The 10,168-nt window shown below is 43.9% G+C and overlaps 1 non-coding gene across 1 annotated transcript; it reads right to left on the bottom strand.

Annotated features, from left to right (window-relative positions):
* Positions 1–1,343: 1,343 nt before the first annotated feature.
* Positions 1,344–1,481, bottom strand: LOC114813976. The gene has a single exon (XR_003761720.1). It is a non-coding gene; the product is annotated as a small nucleolar RNA SNORA7 (small nucleolar RNA).
* Between the last annotated feature and the right edge of the window lie 8,687 nt (positions 1,482–10,168).

The raw sequence follows: 10,168 nt of genomic DNA on the forward strand, positions 1-10,168 counted from the left end.
CCAGGTCCTTCTGACTCTCAGGCCCAAGCTCTAACCATTAGGCCATGCTGCTTTTCCCGGATCCTTAGTCTAGCTGCTTCAACGAGGTCACACTAGGGCTCCCACAGCCCTTACCCCATTTGGGATCTCTGAGGGATGGGATTATTATTGTCATCATCATAATCAAATAGTTATCAATCAAATAGTTATTAAATGGCTAATAAGTACTGCTGTGGGTCCAATGGGAAGAGCACTGCTCTGGGAATCAGGAGTCCTGGGTTCATTCATTCATTCTTTCATTCAATCATATTTATTGAGCACTTACTGTGTGCAGAACACTGTACTAAAGGTGAAAAGTACAATTCGGCAACTAGTCCTAGTTCTGCTTGCTGGGACTATGCCATTAGTGGAGAAGATTTCTGACCAAAAAACCACCTACGCTAGTTAATGGGGAGGAAGGGGGACTTAGCGGGAAACCTGAAAAATAGCTAGTTTATGTGGGTGGCAAAGTCTGAGAAGCAGTGAGACCTAGTAGGTAGACCATGGGCCAGTCAGGACTTGGGTTCTAATTCCAGCTCTTCCACTTTATTAATCCATTTAATCGTATTTATTGAGGATGTAATGTGTGCAGAGCACTGTATTAAGCACTTGTAAAAGTCTGTTGTATGACCTTGGGCAAGTAATTTTTTTGTGCTTCAGTTACCTCATCTTTAAAATGGGATTAAGACGGTGAGGCCCAGTGGGACAGAGATGTGTCCAATTTGTTTAGCTTGTATGTACCCCAAGGCTTAGTACAATGCCTGGCACGTAGTAAGTGCTTGACAATTACCATTAAAAAGAGAGACTGCAATGGTTACCAAGGCATCCATTTGCTGGACATGGTACTGCAGCCTAGCCTGCATGTTAAAATCCCTTTTCCTGCACTTTGCAATATGTTGTCCTCATTGTTCACCTACTTGTTCATCGCACAAGTGGCACGAATTAATTATTATCATTATTATTGTTAGTAATCATGTTTAAAGAGTGCTTACTGTGGGCAAAGCACAGTGTTAAGCACTTGGGAGAGTACAATATAACATCAGACACATTCCCTGCCCACAGCGAGCTCACAGTCAAGAATGCAAGTCATGCTGCACAATCTTGTCTTATGTTGTCGAGGCATCTCCGACCCACAGTGACGCCATGGACACATCTCTCCCCGATCGCCCCACCTCCACCTTGCAATCGTTCAAGTGGTGTATCCATAGAGTTCTCGTGGTAAAAATACCGAAGTAGTTTACCATTGCCTCCTTCCACGCAATAAACTTGAGACTCCGCCCTCGACCCTCTCCCATGCTACTGCAGCCCAGCACAGGTGAGTTTTGACTTGTAGCAGATTGCCTTCCACTCGCTAGCCACTGCTCAAGCTAGGAATGGAATGGATATGTGTCTGCTTGACTCTCCCTCCTGTAGTCGAGACTGGTAGAGCACTGGAAACTCTCCAGGTGTGCCTCTGAGAAGGGGCTGCACAGTCACTAGTACAAATAATCATTCCTTTGCAAATGTTTTTGGCTCTGAAGCTTCCAAACTGAGACTCATCTGGTGTTTCCATTTGGAGAATCCAACATCATCAAGATGTTACTGTCTTTTTGCTGCCTTGTGACTGGCAAAGATCAATTAGCCATATGTAAATGATTAATAAAATGGAAAACCTAAAATCCAAGCTCTCAATCACTGGTTCAGTGGAAGGAAGACGGGAAGATCCTTTATGGACCTTACTTCTTCCCCATGTCTGTAGTACAAGATTCTTCCAAAGTAGGTGTTTAGTAAAAGTTGTTAAAATCGGTTATAGGTAATCACAGGGTTTTGACTTTTATAACTGTTCTCTGCTCCAGGAAGGTCAATATTTGCCCTTTCATACCCTCTTTTCAATCAGTCAGTTCAAATCAATCAGTGGTTTGTTGAGCACTTTGAATACTTCATGCAGAACTCCATTCCCTGAGCATGAATTTTCCTGCCTGGAATCAGGAAACCTGGGCGCTAGGGAAAGCAAAGACAGTATGTGTTTTATCAACTTCCTCTTCTGTGATTAAGTATAATGCATTTGCAGAAAACCTTAGAGATCTTCACATGACAGGCAATAGATGAAACAAAAGTGTTGTTATTAATGGTCACCACAGTTACATAATTTAGGAAAAATGCAGAAAATCAATAGGTATACAAAAGATCAATTCCTCTTGAAAGTGTGAACATCCTGGGTTTTATTTATTTAAAGTTGATAAAACTGAGTTAGATTCTCAGAATTTAATGGACCAGAATATCATTATCTCCCTAGGAAAGCAATCATGTCAGCTGAAAAGGGGTACAAGTACAATCTTTTAATTCACACAACCAACTAGGAGTTGGTGTGTCGCCGGGTTTTTTTCCAAATTTTTCAGAAGTTATGGCTGACGTGGGAAATTTTTAATGAACAGAGCACTTGGCTGAGATCTGTAGTGAGGGAAAAAGTGAGCAGACCTCTCCAGCATCAGAAGCAGTCCAAGTCAGAAATAGATGGTCCAGTCTGGAACCAGCAGTATCACAGAGTTAAACACAACACTCCAGCCAGCAGCTGAACAAGAGTTCTCAACATGACAGTGAGTATCTGATGCTCATTTATTTAAGATGTTTGAAGAATGAATGCTTTTCTTGTTATCACTTAGAATTTTAAGGTTTTTGCATCCTACTCTTCACTGCCCTCAAGGAGCTTATGTCTAGCTGCTCAAAGGACACAATAGGTGAGATTCAACTAAGCTCTCCAGAAACCTCTCCTCCAGCAAATCTTTTCTGCTTAATTTCTCAGCACCCTAAGCCGTATAAACCAATTCTAGCACTTCAAGGCTTTCTCATAACACTCTTAAGCCCTCTTCAATCAATCAGTGATATTTATTCAGCGCTTACTGTGTGCAGAGCACTGTTCTAAGCACTTGGGAGAATAATCATTCTCCCATCGACCATCCCCTCCTCCTCCATACCTTATCTCACCTTGGCTTCACGGACTCTGTCCTCTCCTGGTTCTCCTCTTACCTCTCCGGCCGATCATTCTCGGTCTCCTACGCCGGAGCCTCCTCCCCCTCTCATCCTTTAACTGTTGGAGTTCCTCGAGGGTCAGTTCTTGGCCCTCTTCTGTTCTCCATTTACACTCGCTCCCTCGGTGAACTCATCCGCTCTCACGGCTTCGACTACCATCTCTACGCAGATGACACGCAGATCTACATCTCCGCCCCTGTCCTCTCCCCCTCCGGGCTCGCATCTCCTCCCGCCTCCGGGACGTCTCCACCTGGATGTCGGCCCGCCACCTAAAACTCAACATGAGCGAGACTGAGCTCCTCATCTTCCCTCCCAAACCCGGTCCGCTCCCAGACTTCTCTATCGCCGTGGATGGCACGACCGTCCTTCCCGTCCCGCAGGCCCGCAATCTCGGTGTCATCCTTGACTCGTCCCTCTCGTTCACCCCACACATCCTATCCGTTACCGAGACCTGCCGGTTTCACCTCTACGATATCGCCAAGATCCGCCCTTTCCTCTCCATCCAGACGGTTACCTTACTATTACGGGCTCTCGTTATATCCCGGCTAGACTACCGTGTCAGCCTTCTCTCTGACCTCCCTTCCTCCTCTCTCGCCCCGCTCCGGTCTATTCTTCACTCCGCTGCCCGGCTCATCTTCCCGCAGAAACGATCCGGGCATGTCACTCCCCTTCTTAAACACCTCCAGTGGTTGCCTATCGACCTCCGCTCCAAACAAAAACTCCTCACTCTAGCCTTCGAGGCTCTCCGTCACCTCGCCCCTTCCTACCTCTCCTCCCTTCTCTCTTTCTACCGCCCACCCCGCACGCTCCGCTCCTCCGCCGCCCACCTCCTCGCCGTCCCTCGGTCTCGCCCATCCCGCCGTCGACCCCCGGGTCACGTCCTCCCGCGGTCCCGGAACGCCCTCCCTCCCCACCTCCGCCAAACTGATTCTCTTTCCCTCTTCAAAACCTTACTTAAAAATCACCTCCTCCAAGAGGCCTTCCCAGACCGAGCTCCTCTTCCCCCTCTACTCCCTCTGCCATCCCCCCTTTACCTCTCCGCAGCTAAAGCCTCATTTTCCCCTTTTCCCTCTGCTCCTCCACCTCTCCCTTCCCATCCCCACAGCACCGTACTCGTCCGCTCGACTGTATATATTTTCGTTACCCTATTTATTTTGTTAATGAATTGTACATCGCCTCGATTCTATTTAGTCGCCATCGGTTTTTACGAGATGTTCTTCCCCTTGACGCTGTTTAGTGCCATCGTTCTCGTCTGTCCGTCTCCCCCGATTAGACCGTAAGCCCGTCAAACGGCAGGGACCGTCTCTATCTGTTGCCGACTTGTTCATCCCAAGCGCTTAGTACAGTGCTCTGCACATAGTAAGCGCTCAATAAATACTATTGAATCATTCCCTGCTTACAAGGAGCGCTCATATATGTATAGATGTATATACATATATGAGAAATACATATATATTTCTTCAATTACACATCATATATTTTGACCACCGTAGTTGTAAATATTTTTATGTCTCTCCTGTTGACATGTGAGCTCTTTATGGATAGGGAACATGTCACTTCTTAATTCTGGGCTTCTCTAGCACCTACTACGGTGTAATAAAAAAATTATGGTATTTGTTAAGTACTTACTATGTTCTAGGCATATACTAAGCACTGGGGTGAATACAAGCAAATGGGGTGCTCACAGTCTCAATCCCCATTTTACAATCGAGGTCACTGAAGCACAGAGAAGTTATGTGACTTGCCCAAGGTCTCACTTCAGACAAGGGGCAGAGCTGGAATTAGGCCTGCACTAGGTGGGTGCTCAATAAATACTAACCCTACTACTATTTGGTGGGATCTATATGAGGTGAAATTTGCTTATTTCTTATCTTTTTCCCATTACACTTGCAAATATGTGCCAGTAAAGCCTCTTTTACTTTGTCCATTGCCTACATAGGATGAAGAGAACTTTCAATCCTTTAATTTTCATAAGTACCAGCTCCTAATTTTTTAAAAATAAAATCGAGGTAGAACACCATGATTTATACGTTAAAAATGTACTGTAATGTATTATGACTTAGCATACATAAGTTTTCTTACCACATCCGATTCCTGATTTGTAGTCTAATAAACCTTCTGGCTGCAGATGGAAAGTGCAGAGATGTACTGAGGTGTAATACATCAACACAGCATTTCTAAACACAGAACAATAATGTATTCAATTAAAGGGGGAAATAAAACATCAAGGTTTTCTTATAATAAATCTTTTACTAACCTTTCCACATCACATGTTTGCTGAGGAAATAATACATGTCATTCAGACTAAGGGTTATTGTAGACTGCTGAGGGAAACATGAAATTCTGGAGGTTTCAGCAGTCTTGTGAAATCCTGCAACCCAGAATGTGTACAAATTAGAAAAGGATGTAATATGTGACTAATGATACCTCTTGGGATACCTTGAGAGCCTATATTTACTGTTATGATCACTAGATTCATTTAAGCTACAGCAGTTGAAAGGCAATACCAGAGTAAGTGAAAAACACCTCAGAGTTCATTAGATGTGGCTGTAATTTAAGCTCTAAAGGCTTTTTCCCCTCCCTGTCATTCTTCATATTTCTGGAAATGTGGTGCTTGAAATGTGGAAATGTGGTGCTCAAGCTCTTCCCATAAACTAATAAAAGTAGTCTACATCATGAACATATAATCCACAGTTCCTGGCAAACACATTTACACCTCCACATCTGTAGCCATTGCTCAATCTGAATTCCACCCTAATTCACCCCAGATGTCTGCAAAGACAAAGTACGTAAAAGGGCTACCGTTGGTAGTTACTACTAACCGCGGCCGCATGGAGGGAATCAATCAGCCAAACAGTTGTATTTATTGAGCATTCACTGTGTGCAGAGCACTGTACTAAGCACTTGGGACAGTACACAGTCAGTGCTCAATAAATATGATTAACTGATTATAACAGAGTTGGTAGACACGCTCCCTGCCACAACAAGCTTACAGTCTAGAGAAAGGATCAGCATCTCTGATCCTTCAGTGTTATTTATCACATAATGGCAGAGACATGTTTTCACTGCACAAAAGAAGGCAATGGTAAGCCACTTCTGTATTTTTCTACTAAGAAAACTCTGTGAAAAACCATAGTTGCTATGAATTGGAAATGACTCCACAGCATCTAAGAAAAGAAACCATGCCTTCTCTAGGAATGGTTAGTATTTTGAGATGTTTTTCACCTGTGAAGTGACTTGGTTTACAAGTTTTTCTCTTTGAAATATCAGTGCTCTGGATATTAATTTTGCATCTTCTAATGAAATATCATTATTATGTTGATAGAGGAGAGCTGGTGGGTAGAGGCTAAGAAAGCTAACAGAGTAAAGATCTGCAGTATGAAAGGATGAGATGGAAGCGGCCCATCGTATAAACGAGCTGTCCTCACCAACCTCTGGGCTGGCCTAGTTTGCAGGCCCTTCATCAGCCTGGCAAGGCCTTCCTATTTGTTGTGTTAGAGCCTCCAGGCCCTCAGGACCTTTCATTCATTCAGTAGTATTTATTGAGCGCTTACTATGTGCAGAGCACTGTACTAAGCACTTGGAATGAACAAGTGGGCAACAGATAGAGACAGTCCCTGCCGTTTATTGGGCTTAAATCAGGCTGAGTGAGAACAGGCACGGAGATCCTGGAGGGGAGGAGAACAGAAGCTTTCTCCTGTACTTCGCAGACTTCACCTCAGGAGCGCAGCTCCTTCCATAGGGCTGAAACTATCAATCAAGTTCTTCTGTCTGTCCTTGCACCCTGGGCCAGGTTTGGAGATTGGTGAGGGCAGATGCAGGCACCTGGATCTTTTTCTACAAAGGCCTCACCCTTAGCCCAATCAAGCCCTCAGCTCCGACCCCCTCTGGACTTGGGTTGGGGGTGATTTGGACACGGAGGGAGGGGAAGGTTCAAGGAGTGGAAATACTAGGCCTCAAAATGCCCACCTGGACTGAGGTTGGGATCTCTCACTTCCTGGGCTCATGCTACTGGGGTCTTTCTAATAATAATAATAATAACAATAATAACGATGATGATGATACTTGTTAAGTGCTTACTATGTGCCAATCACTGTTCTAAGCACTGGAGTAGATACAAGTTAATCAGGTTGGACACAGTTCATGTCCCACGTGGGGCTCACAGCGTGGCTCAGTACAAAGAGCCTAGGTTTCGGAGTCAGGGGTCATGGGTTCGACTCCTGGCTCTGCCACTTGTCAGCTGGGTGACTTTGGGCAAGTCAGTTAACTTCTCTGTGCCTCAGTTACCTCATCTGTAAAATGGGGATTAACTGTGAGCCTCATGTGGGACAACCTGATTACCCTGTATCTACCCCAGCGCTTAGAACAGTGCTCTGCACTTAGTAAGCGCTTAACAAATACCAACATTATTATTATTATTTTACAGGTGAGGGAACAGAGACCCAGAGAAGTTAAGTGACTTGCCCCAGGTCACACAGCAGAGATGTGGCAGAGTGGGGATTTGAATCCAAGTCCTTCCAACTCCGAGGTCCATGTTCTATCCACTAAGCCACACTGCTTTCTGATCGATAGCCCCAGAATTGTTGCTCCTACTTGGCCTGTTCCTCAGCCTAGACTGCCATCTCTCATGAGGATGATGAGGATGATGATTATTATCATTTCTGTTATTAAGAGATTTAGTATTGTCCAGTAACAGGTCTTCTATTTTCAGGTGATCTCGACCCCTTTCTGAGAAAATATGTTCCTGGGTTCTAATCCTGGATTCACCACTAGCCTGCTATGTGACCTTGGGCAAGTCACTTAACTTGTCTGTGCCTCAGATACCTTATCTGTAAAATGAGCATGAAATCCTACTCCCTCTTACTTAGACTTTGAGCCCTTGTGGGACAGTGACTGTGTCCAACTTGACTATCTTGTATCTACCTCAGCACTTAATATGGTACCTGACACAGAGTAAGTGCTTAACAAATAGTAAAACATAAATAAAAGCACTGTAATAAGAACTGGGGTATGCCAGATAATCAGGTCAGACACACTCCTATTCTCACATGGGGCTGACAGTCTAAGCAGGAGGGAGAAGAGGTTTTTCTTTTTCTTTTTCTAATGGTCTTCTTAAGCATTTACTATTTGCCAGGCACTATACTAAGCACTGGGGTACAGGTTGGACACAATCCATGTCCTGTTTGGGATTCACAGTCTTAATCTGCATTTTACTGATGAGGAAACTGAAGCACAAGGCAAGTCAAATGACTTGCCCAAAGTCACCCAGCAGGCAGTGGGAGAGCGGGGATTAGAACCCAGGTCCCCTGATTCCCAGGCCTATGCATATTCCACTAGGCCAAGCTGCTTCTGAAGCAGCATGGCTCAGTGGAAAGAGCCCGGGCTTGGGAGTCAGAGATCATGGGTTCGAATGCCGGCTCTGCCACTTGTCAGCTGTTTGACTGTGGGCAAGTCACTTAACTTCTCTGTGCCTGTTACCTCATCTGTAAAAAGGGGATTAACTGTGAGCCTCACGTGGGACAACCTGATTACCCTGTATCTAACCCAGTGCTTAGAACAGTGCTCTGCACAAAGCGCTTAACAAATACCAACATTTTTTTTTCTATAGACAATGGTGCTTCTATAATGAGTTAAAATGTCTTCAAAGATATGTAAAGAGAGAAGGAAACAAAAGGGAAATGATAACACCAGACTATTTAGAAGGCGGGTAGTTGTATTTGCCTCTAAAATTACATTACTCTTCCACTCCGATTTTCCACAGCAGTTTTCCAATATTAGTGGCATGAATTACATAGAATTCAAACCCTGCCACTTCTGGATGGGAAAGACTGAGCTGACAGATGTAGTTATTTTCCCATCACAACCATGTGAATTTATAAATATTTTACAAGTGCAGCTTTCAGACGAGTGACTTTTGCTGCCATATTAATGCAACTTGCAAATTTATAGCCTGGGCATTTGTGGGTTGTGAATGTCCAGGACTTCGAGACTAGTGTCAGGAATGTGGTTTATGTTTTGAAGTTCTTTGTTCTATTTAGTGTTCCTTGACTGCTAAGAACTGTGTTATAATTCAGTTGTACTTGTGGGACCAGGCTATATTACACATTAGTTTCCAATTTCCTGAAAGCAATCAAAATATATCCATTATAAGGCACACTATAAGACAAGATGATTTTTAAGGTTCCAGCAAAATCATTAAAATATCCCAGACGTAGGTAGAATGCTTTAGAAAAAAAGAAACAGCACCTCATGTGGTTTTCTTCTTGGACTTTTACAATATATTAAAAAAGTTATATACTTATGTAACAATGTAGGCAGCATGGTGTAGTGGAAAGAGCATGGAACAGGGTGTCAGGAGACCCAGTTTCAGCTCTGCCACTGTAACATGTTGTGTGTCCTTGGGAAACTCACATAACCTTTTTGCCTCAGTTTCCTAGCCTGCAATATGGGAATAAGATATCTGTTCTTCCTATCCCTGAGAAGCAACTTGGCCTTATGGGAAGATCCTGAATCTGGGGGTGAGAGGATCTGTGTTTTAATGCTGGTTCTGCCACTTGGCTGTTGTGTGACCTTGGGCAAATCTCTTAGCTTCTCCATGTCTCAGTTTCCTCGTTTATAAAATGGGGATTAAATAACTGTTCTCTTTCCCTCTTAGGCTGTGAGCCCAATATGGGGCAAGGACCTGTTTATCTCATATCTATCCCAGCAATTAGTGCAATGCTTGACACACAGGAAGATCAATACTATTTTTAGATCATGGTCCTTTGTGCAGGTTCTTAGGTCCTAAAATCTCAGCATGGAGGCTTGTCCAATATTCTCAGTGGAGACAGGTGATCCATCCATCCAGACTGGAAGCCCCATGTGGGATAGCAACAGTGTCAGATTTTCATTCATTCATTCAATAGTATATATTGAGTGCTTACTATGTGCAGAGCACTGTACTAAGCGATTGGAATGTACAGTTTGGCAACAGATAGAGACAAACCTTGCTCAATGACGGGCTCACAGTCTGAACGGGGGAGACAGACAGCAAAGCAAAACAGAACAAAATAAAAACAAGACAACATTCTCAAGATAAATAGAATCAAGGGCATGTGCACCTCATTAACAAAATAAACAGGGTAATAAATAATATATACAA

This window comes from Ornithorhynchus anatinus, chromosome 8, assembly GCF_004115215.2.
Source record: "Ornithorhynchus anatinus isolate Pmale09 chromosome 8, mOrnAna1.pri.v4, whole genome shotgun sequence".
NCBI lineage: Eukaryota > Metazoa > Chordata > Mammalia > Monotremata > Ornithorhynchidae > Ornithorhynchus > Ornithorhynchus anatinus.